The sequence below is a fragment of the Cibotium barometz genome, chromosome 14 (assembly GCF_041138505.1).
Source record: "Cibotium barometz isolate CiBa-2024 chromosome 14, ASM4113850v1, whole genome shotgun sequence".
Lineage (NCBI taxonomy): Eukaryota > Viridiplantae > Streptophyta > Polypodiopsida > Cyatheales > Cibotiaceae > Cibotium > Cibotium barometz.
In genome coordinates, this window is record NC_141059.1 from 29,601,562 (window position 1) to 29,611,342 (window position 9,781).

A 9,781-nucleotide genomic window follows, 5' to 3' on the forward strand; every position below is an offset into this window, starting at 1 on the left:
ATTCAGCCATCCATCTCTCGTGTTTTGCGTTCTTTTGTGTGTTTGTGTGTGTTTGCATGCAAGGAACTCAAGTTCTCCCTCTCCCCTGCATTTTTTTAAAGAAAGGGGGGGAGAGAAAAGAAAATATGATCCGTTTCTTCCCCCCCCCTCCCTCCTCTCATATATTTTGCGTATAGGGGTCCCGTTGGGCACTGCAAAAAAGAGCGAGTGGCAATATACCGTCACACTCATCCAACATCCGATGGGGGTGAAACTCTGCAAGTGGGGGGAGAGTGACCCCATGGACCCACTCACAAAATTTCACCTCCATCACATGCTAGATAGGTGTGACGTCCTACCCAAACCCGTTCTTTTTTTGCATAGGGGGCTCATTCGGCACTATGCAAAAAAAGAATGGGTGGCAACACCCATCCGCCGGCGTCCAATGGGTGTGATGTCTAAGTACCCAAACTTGCTCTATGCATGCGGTTATGCCCCACAACTTTATGTACGAATGTAGTTGTGTGCATATCTCCATGGGGATTTTAAAACTCCAAAATTCCTTTATTGAAGCATGGTTGTGGACACAGTTATGACCTCATCCTCGTATAGTGGTGCCGCAAAAAGCTATGTAAGAAAAGTCAAATATTGAGTTTCATTTCCTTTAACTAGAGTGTATAAAGCTCGACATTAAACAATAATATTGTAATCGTTGTAATTAATCAAGAAGAAGCTCACTTGGATGGGCCATTAGTCACCATAAAATGTGTGTTATTGAGTTGTTAAACTTCAACTAAAGCTAGATGGGAGTACCAAAGGCAGTATAATATGAGAGGAGGCATGCATAGGAGCCTATGAGTGAAAAAAGAAGACATTCATTTTGGTTTCCTTGGAACGAAAACATCAATAAACAAAGAAACTAAAACAACATCTGCATGCCTACTATTGCATTTTCCTCTATCATCGACCCCCCCTTCTCGCTTATCCCTTTGGCTCCCTATTCGCAAGGCAGCACGTGGTGCAATGCGTTAGTCAACATAGCAGTTTGGCCATTCCTAATCGGCACAATAAATGTAATGTGCCACCACTGCTGCAACTGCAGCCACAGTTCGTAAAAGAAACAGAAAGGATGCCTAGGAACCTTGCGTCCTTCTGTTTCTTCTATGTGCGGCGTGAAGAAGCAATGCCTAAGAACCTTACATCACATCTAGGAACATAACTGCATGCTAGAATATATTTCTTTGCAATAAAAGAAAACTGGTATAATAATCACATGAAAGTGTAATAAATGATACTTTTAATATATTTCTTTTTGTCAACAAAAATAAAAAATATCTATGGTTCTATTTTTTCTTCCGCTTTTCTAAATTGTGAGTTTTATTTTTTTCAAGGAGTAGAGAGAGAATAGAACTAGTAGCTCTAGTGGCTTCGGAAGGGGATCATACACGGAAAGAAGCCCGAAATAATAAATTGTGAGAGTTTTATTTTTCTAAAAGAGTAGAGAGAGAATAGAGCTAGTAGCTCTAGTACGGTGGCTTCAGAAAGCGAAATAATAATAAGAGGCGTGAAATATAGCTATACAGTTCTAGCCTTTCAAGAGGATAAAGGCATAATTTTCTTAGCTTGAAGCAGACAAGAACGGTATCGTGCAAGAGCCGTGAGAGTGATACCTGTGGTAGAAATGACCAGGAAAGTGATACCTGTGGTAGAAATGCTGGGCGTAAAAGTGATACCTGTGGTAGAAATGACCAGGAAAGCCTGTTCCTGTGAAGGAAGCCTCGTACCAAGATCCATCTTTTCTTTGGGTGGTTAAGAGGTATCTGACTCCATGTTCAATGGAATCTACCTCATATTTTCCTGGAGCATCTCCTGCAGCCAATAATCCTATAACTGCCCATGCGGTTTGAGAAGGAGTGCTTCCATATCCGGTCTGCTGATTGAGGGCGGCAGGGTCGTTGTAGCTGTAGCATGTTTCACCCCACCCTCCATCTCCTATACTGTTGTTAGTGTTCTGCACTTGAACTAGCCATTTGGCTCCTCTTGAGATTTCTTCTTCATGAGTGGAGGGTGCCACGACAGATGATGCAACCAGCACGCCGCACGTGCCGTAGATGTAGTTAACGCCCCATCTTCCGAACCAGCAGCCTTCTTTCTCCTGCTCTTTTCTGAGGTAGGCGAGGCCTGTAGAGATGGACTCCGGGGGCGGCAAAGGAGCGTTGAAGTTGCCGTGCTGTAATCTGCCCACCATTTCCAGGACTCTAGCGGTGACATCGGAGGTGTTGGGGTCGATCATAGCTTTCAGGTCACCGTAAGGGGTGGAGTTGAGCCAGTCCTGGTCATTATCTTTCAGGTCACCGTAAGGGGTGGAGTTGAGCCAGTCCTGGTCATTATCTTTGTCGAAAGCCGCCCAGCCGCCGGTTTGCACTGCATGGAGGTGATCCACTTGACGGAGCGAGCAATGGCCCCCTGCTTGACGCTCTCATTGGGGAGTTCGAGGGCATCCAGGGCCATGACGACAACCGCGCTGTCGTCCACGTCGGGGTACCATCTGTTGAAGAACTCGAATGCCCAGCCGCCCGTGAAGCCGGAGTTATTCTTGAAGGACCAATCTCCATGCTGGGTGATCTGCTTCTTGAGTAGCCACTCCCCAGCCCGCTGGAGGGCCGGATGATCAGACTCAACCAGCGATCTGACAACAAGCGCCGTGTCCCACACAGGCGACACGCACGGCTGCACCCAGTACTGATCAGCGGTCTCCATTGAGAAGTCTTGTAGGGCGAGCAGGCCCCTGTGCATCACCGGATCAGTCACCTCGTGCCCGAGCGTCTTCATACACAGCAACCAATCACCCGCCCAATCACCCGAGTCCTCCTGCCTCTCCACCACCCACTTCTCCGCCGCTCTCTTCTCGGCCCCTCTCCCTGAACGGCACCAACCCCCACCTCTCCGCCACCTTGAGAGCGTAATCCACCACCACAAAGAAGTCCGTCCAATCGCCTCTGAAGGGTGCGGTCACGCGCGCTTGCTTCCTCCCTTCCACATACAGCTCGTCCAAGCACACCGCCGGAGTCACCATGAATACAGGCTTCTTATCAAACACCACAATCAAAGGCACTGTGCATGACCTCGCCCAGCTAGACATTTCATGTATGTTTGTCAAAAACCAGTTCGGCAACAACGCCAACCAAGCTGGCAAAAAAGGTATCCCCCTCCAATCAAAGCACCCCAGCATAGCCAAACAAAGCTTGGTGAAAATCCTAGCCTTTGTCAGACCTCCTCTGTTAAGGATAAATGTCAAAGCGTTCTGCAGTGCTGGGTCGGTAACAGGAACGTTCAGCAAACGCAGTGCCATGTAAGCTTCTATGGAGAGACTCAACTCACCACCATCTCCATAGAAAAGCTCCCACCCGCCATGGCTGCGCTGGTTTTTTCTTATATAATTCTCCATCTTGTGGACTGGGTAGTTACGATCAATGCCCAATATCTTGAACAAGAGGACGGTTTCAGCAGTGATGGAAACATTGCTCTCTAATTCTGCCCACCAGTTGTAAAAATTAGAAAAGGAGAGAACTCACAGATTGAAGCGCTGCTTGGTTGTTTCACAGAACTGTCGATTCAATTACGTCGCGAGCGCTAAAACGCTCGAGTTACAAAACGTTGTATCGTTTGAGTAAATGCCTTTTGAATCTCGGCATCTCAAACAATAATGTTTGACAAAAGGAAATTGTTCTAAGGTTTTAAAAGTATTACATTAATACTTTCTACATGCCCCCTTAATGTAACTAGCTTTTAAAACTTGAAGATCTGATGAGTCCAAGCTCTGCTCCACAGCGTTCATGTTTCTCAGCTGTGAGCGGTTTCGTTAGGAAATCGGCCCACATTGTATCAGTTGATGTATGCTCCAGAAACAACTTCTTTTGATCGACCAACTCCCAAATGAAATGAAACTTTAAATCCACATGCTTGGTTTTCTCCGAATGCTTTGGATTGCTCGCCAAGTAGATGCATGAGAGGTTGTCGCAGAAAATTCGTAATGGTGGTCGTGGAACCATTTGAAGTTCTTCTAGAAGTGTCTGGATCCATATTCCTTCTTTGGTGGCTTGTGCTACTGCAACATATTCGGCTTCAGCTGATGAAAGAGTTACAGCTTTCTGCTTTTTGGATGACCATGTGACGGCTCTGCCTGCGAAAACAAAAACGAAACCCGAAGTAGATCTGCGTGTATCGATATTCCCCCCCAATCCGAGTCGGACCATCCCTTGAAGGATAGGTGAGGACTCCCGGATTGATCTTTGTAATAGCAGATCCCAAGATCTTTTGTAAAACTCAAATATCTTAAAACTCTTTTGAAACTTTTCCAATGCCGAATGCCAGGATTATGCATGAATTGTGAAAGGAAATTAATTATGAAACAAATGTCAAGGCGAGTACCACTTACTAAATAGCGTGCTTTCCCAATGCCTTGAGGATAGGGGATTTGTTGCATTGGAGCCTTGTCACGAGGAAAGACGGGTGAATCACGGGCAGATATCTTACATGTGATGGGCATGGGTGTGGCGGAAGGTGCACAATTAGACATGCCAAAATATGATAAAATCTCCTCCACAAATTTTGTTTGATGCAAGATGAGTGTACCACTGTTGCGATCCCTTAAGACTTGTATTCCCAAAAAGTAAGTTAAGGGACCCAGATTGGTAATAGAGAATGCGGAGGCTAACTCGGCTTTGGCTTGAGCAACGATTTGGGGGGTGGAACCTAAAATTGAGATATCATCAACATACAAAGCTACTACCAAAAAATGGGATGCTAAATGACGTATGTAGATGTTAGGTTCAGTATGTAAGCGTGTGTAACCCCGAGAAAGCATGAAACTATTAAACTTATAGTACCAAAGACGTGGAGATTGCTTAAGCCCATACAATGATCTATGCAATTTACAAACATATGTAGGATGGGTTGAGGACTCAAACCGGGGTGGTTGCTTCATGTATATCTCATCAGGAAGATCTCCATGTAGAAACGCCGTTTGAACATCCAAGTGGTGAAGCTCCAAGTCAAGTGAGGCAGCCAAGGCCATGAGAAGACGAAAGGAAGACATGCGAAGTACTGGGGAGAAGGTTTCATTGTAGTCCAGACCTTTTTCTTGGCTAAAACCACGTGCCACCAAGCGAGCCTTATAAAACGGGCAATGGAACCATCAGGGTGAAGCTTTCGTCGAAAGATCCACTTACATGAAACTGGCTTACGATCATCAGGTAATGGGACAAGTGTCCAGGTATGATTTGCGGCAAGAGAAGAAAGCTCAGACTCCATTGCAGCTCGCCAAAGTGAGGATTCAGGACTTTGGAGGGCTTCATCAACAGTAAGAGAGCTATCATCGGCAAGAGTGTCATGAATGCTCTCAGCATCATCCACAGCATAAACATGGTCAGTGAAAGAAGATCCACATTCTGCTAGAAGGGCATCAAGCCGTGTAGTGGTGTCATAGAGCTCCTGGAGGGAACGGGTGCGTTGGGGATCTCCTTCGGAATCTCGCGAAAGAGGGGAAGGTTCTGACATAGGGAAATCACTGGGAGAAGGAGAATCAGGCACGTTTGCAGGTGAAGATTGAGGCTCAGGTATGGGTGGAAGAAGAGACGAAAGTTTAATTGTGCTTTCGTGTGGTCGACTTTGTTTCTACTGGGTGGGAACATCAGTGATAGCCGTTTTTTGGGAGTGGGCTTTATCACGCGCATGCAAAGGTCTATGGGCTTTATCAGGCGCATGCAAAGGTCTATGGGCTTTATCAGGCGCATGCAAAGGTAGACCTGCACGTCGGTTTTTGTGCCCCCATGCAAGCGATGTAGGGGTATGATGCACGCCAGAGTGATTGGATGATGAAGAAAAATCTGCAGCAAGCTCGCGGGGCACTGTATTGTGAGTGCGCAACGCTACAGGCAGAACAGGGAACTCAGGCGCTGGAGTGGGTGGTTGATGCACTGGTAAAACTGCAGGGCCAACAGCCTGTGGAAGAGGTTGCGCATAATGTTGAGGCGCAGCAGCAGTAGATGCGGAGGGACCCCAGGCACATTAAGAATCGCAGGAACCGTCCATCTCGCAAAGGTGGATTTTGACACTCTCGTGTCAGGTTCAGAAGTCGAAGCTGCAGCGTTATCAGGAGGATGAATGGCTAAGTGTGAAGAGCGTTGGGCAGATGAAGAGGCTACTGTGATAGGCATGGAGAGAAGCGCATCTTCATCAAAAAATGAGACTACGGCTGAAGAAGAACCGTCGGCGAGAAGTATCATACAAGCAGTAACCCTTCACTCCATAGGGCTCACCATAGCCAACAAAGAGAGCTTTTACAGCATGAGGGTCTAACTTACGCCGTTGATCCACAGGGATGTGAAAGCATATACAGGGGAGCCAAAGACCCGAAGATTTGAGTAGTCGGGTTGACGGCCAAACCAGAGTGTGAAAGGAATGGCATCTATGGAACGATTATAGGTTCGGTTTTGCAAATAGCAAGCTGTGAGAACAGCTTCTTCCCAAAAACTAGATGGTAAATTGGCTACAGCAAGTATCGAATGAGCAGCATCTAGGAGGGTGCGGTTCTTTCGCTCAGCAAGACCATTTTGCTGAGGTGTTGAAGGAACAGAGAAACGCTGAACTATTCCTTTGTGCTTGCAATAGGCTCTAAAGTTTTTGTTAATGTATTCAGAGCCATGGTCAGATTGGAATGACTTAATGGTTAAGTCTAATTGGTTTTCTACTAGAGTAGTGTATACCTGAAAGGCTTTGAGTATGGTGCTGCTGGATTTGTCTTGCAGAAAGGTAATTATAGTGAAACGGGTGTAATCATCAATAAAGGTGAGGAAATACTGATGATTAGTTAATGATTGAACGGGCATGGGACCGCACAAATCACTATGCACTAATTGAAGTGGCCGCTTAGTGATGATCTCTGAACGAGAGGGAAAACGTTGATGAGCGAGTTTTCCATATGTACAGCCTTCACAAAGTTTGATTTTTCCTCGAGGGTTAATGGGGAAATTGCGGGCAAGGTTCTGTTTCGCTACATGCTTCATGGCTGCTACATGTTGATGCCCTAAGCGATAGTGCCACAGAAGGGTTTGATAATGCTGAGGATCATCGTGAGAGGCTTGATAGACTTCATCAAGGACGGGGGTGTGACCAAGAAAGTACAGCTTTCCAACTTTAGGGCATGAAACTCTGTAAGTGCGGCCAGAAGGTAGAAGGTGCTTGATGAGGCAATGATCATGTTGGAACTCAATGGATGTCCCAATGGTGGTCAGTTGGCTGACAGAGATGAGGTTCTTGGCTACATCGGGAACATAGTAAACCTTGTCAATGGCAACTACATTGCCGTCAGATAGCTCCACTTTGGCTTGCCTAATGCCTTGGGCTTACTGGGTGCTTTTGTTGCCAAAGCGAATTTCATGAGGTATTATGAGAGGCTTGTAGTCGGTTAGCCATTCTTTGTGGGAGGTCAAATGGCAAGTAGCGCCGGTATCCAAAATCCAGGTATTTGGAGAGTGATTGCAGGTGATGTCAATGGCCATGAATGCCATAAGAGCATCTTCTGAAGAGGTGTCGTCTGTAGGAGTTGAGAATCCACCACTAGATTCTCCTGTATTGGAAGAGGCGTCTGAGTTGGAAGCAAAATGTGCTTGGTTTCGATGAGGCCTGTATGAGTTTTTACCCTTAGGATTATTGTTCCAGCAATCACGGGTATGATGGCCAGGCTTGACGCAAATCTTGCAAAAGGGTTTGGTGAGATGAAAGCCACCCTTTGCATTTCGTGAACGATTTTGCTGCTTCAGATATCGTGAAGAGGATAAAGGTTGGCTTTTTGAATAGGAAGGCTTGAAATTTCTTCTATTTTGATTATGCGCATACATGACCATAGGGGAAGGTTGTGAGTATTGATTAGAAATGGTTGTGCGCATGGTGTACTCTTGCAGAATTGCAGGGACAAGGAGTGGAACACTCATGTTCGGGACTGTTTTGGTTGTGATGAATGGTTGCCATGAGGGCGGCAAAGAGGCTAAGAGAATCATAGCCTGCACTTGTGGGTTTAAATCAACACCAGACAAGATTGTTTCATCCATAAGGAGTCGCCAAGACTCAATGTATTGAGGAAGCTTTTCCTCTTCACTCATAGTGGTAGACATCAGTTTTTTGAGCAAGGCTATTTGTGTCGCTACATCCTTCTGCTCGTATGTTGCTTTCAAGCGTTCCCAATACTCATGGGCTGTGGTCAATAGTCTGACTAGTTGAATCTGAGGATTTTCCATATGTGTTACTAATTCCAGCCGGGCATTCAAGTCCCGTGCTTGCCATGCAGCAATATCCGCGGCATTGTTCGCGGTAGGGGCTGGGCAAGGAGTGGTTCCATCCACTATAGTTAGCAGGTTTGATTTCTGCAAGATCATTTCTATGGTCATTTTCCAAGGTTGATAGTTCTTATCGTTGAGTTTCTCAACTTTGTAAGAACGGGAGGGCGCCGCTTGAGCCATTTCTTGCTGACTGTCCGGATCAGCCGCTGGCTGTAGGTCGCCTCCTCAATGAGTGTGCGCTTGGAGCGCTTGTGTGTGCTTGTGTAGAGGACTGGTTCCTGCTAGCGTGATACCATGTAAAAATTAGAAAAGGAGAGAACTCACAGATTGAAGCGCTGCTTGGTTGTTTCACAGAACTGTCGATTCAATTACGTCGCGAGTGCTAAAAGGCTCGAGTTACAAAACGTTGTATCGTTTGAGTAAATGCCTTTTGAATCTCGGCATCTCAAACAATAATGTTTGACAAAAGGAAATTGTTCTAAGGTTTTAAAAGTATTACATTAATACTTTCTACACCAGTAGCCTTCTGGGTACTGTTGGGAAAGCAGCAGATCTTGGCTGCGCTTGATGGCCTCATCTAAAGTCGGGTTTTCTCCACCCATTCCACCTTTAATGGCTTCCGCTTCATTGTAAAACTCTTGACTGTATGGCAACATCTTTGCTCACGACTATACGCACACCACTAATACCCTGCATGCAGCTCATGAAAGAAACAAGCAAATTTCTAGATTAGAAATATATATGCACAATCCAATTGATAATTATAAAGAAATATTCTTAAATAAGACAAATAATTACAGATAATCATCTCTTGATCGGTTCCCGAATCAGTAAGATTGTTAAATAATGATAAAGTTAATTCAATCTCATCGGTCTGATCTGCAAGTTGCAGAAGAGAGACCACTACATTCAAAGCAAGCGAGACCACTAGTTTCTAATTTCAATTTTCAACTATCCAAAAGTGGAATGTGGAACCTGAAAAGTTTTACATTTTCTGAAAGATTCGCTAAATGTCAATATATATACTCTATAAATTTCAATTTCCAACTATCCAAAAGTGGAATGTGGAAACCTGAAAAGTTTTACATTTCCTAAAAGATTCTCTAAATGTCAATATATATACTCTATAAATGCTCATAAAACGTGGATTGAAAACACGCTATCCAAACAAGGTTCTCAAATCATGGACTAAGTGCTCACTCCTCTTCTACATCTCCATAGCTTACTAAAGTGTAGAAGTTATAATGGACGCCTACAACAACAGAGCTAAAGTTTAACTAAATCTAAATCTAGCAAAACATGTGATGAGTGAAACGGCTTCAAAATAGTTGAATGGCAAATTTTGAAAAATAACCTTCAAATTTTAAAATAACAATTCACAAGAACTTACGAATTTTAAGGGATTTTAGTTATAATTTTGCTAAAAACTTTAAAATTTAAGAAAAAACCTACAAAAATTTGAG

The 9,781-nt window shown here is 44.8% G+C and overlaps 1 pseudogene; it reads right to left on the reverse strand.

The window, feature by feature from the left end:
• Positions 1-1,572: 1,572 nt before the first annotated feature.
• LOC147631918 (dammaradiene synthase pseudogene) lies at positions 1,573-9,292 on the reverse strand (annotated as a pseudogene).
• Positions 9,293-9,781: the final 489 nt, after the last annotated feature.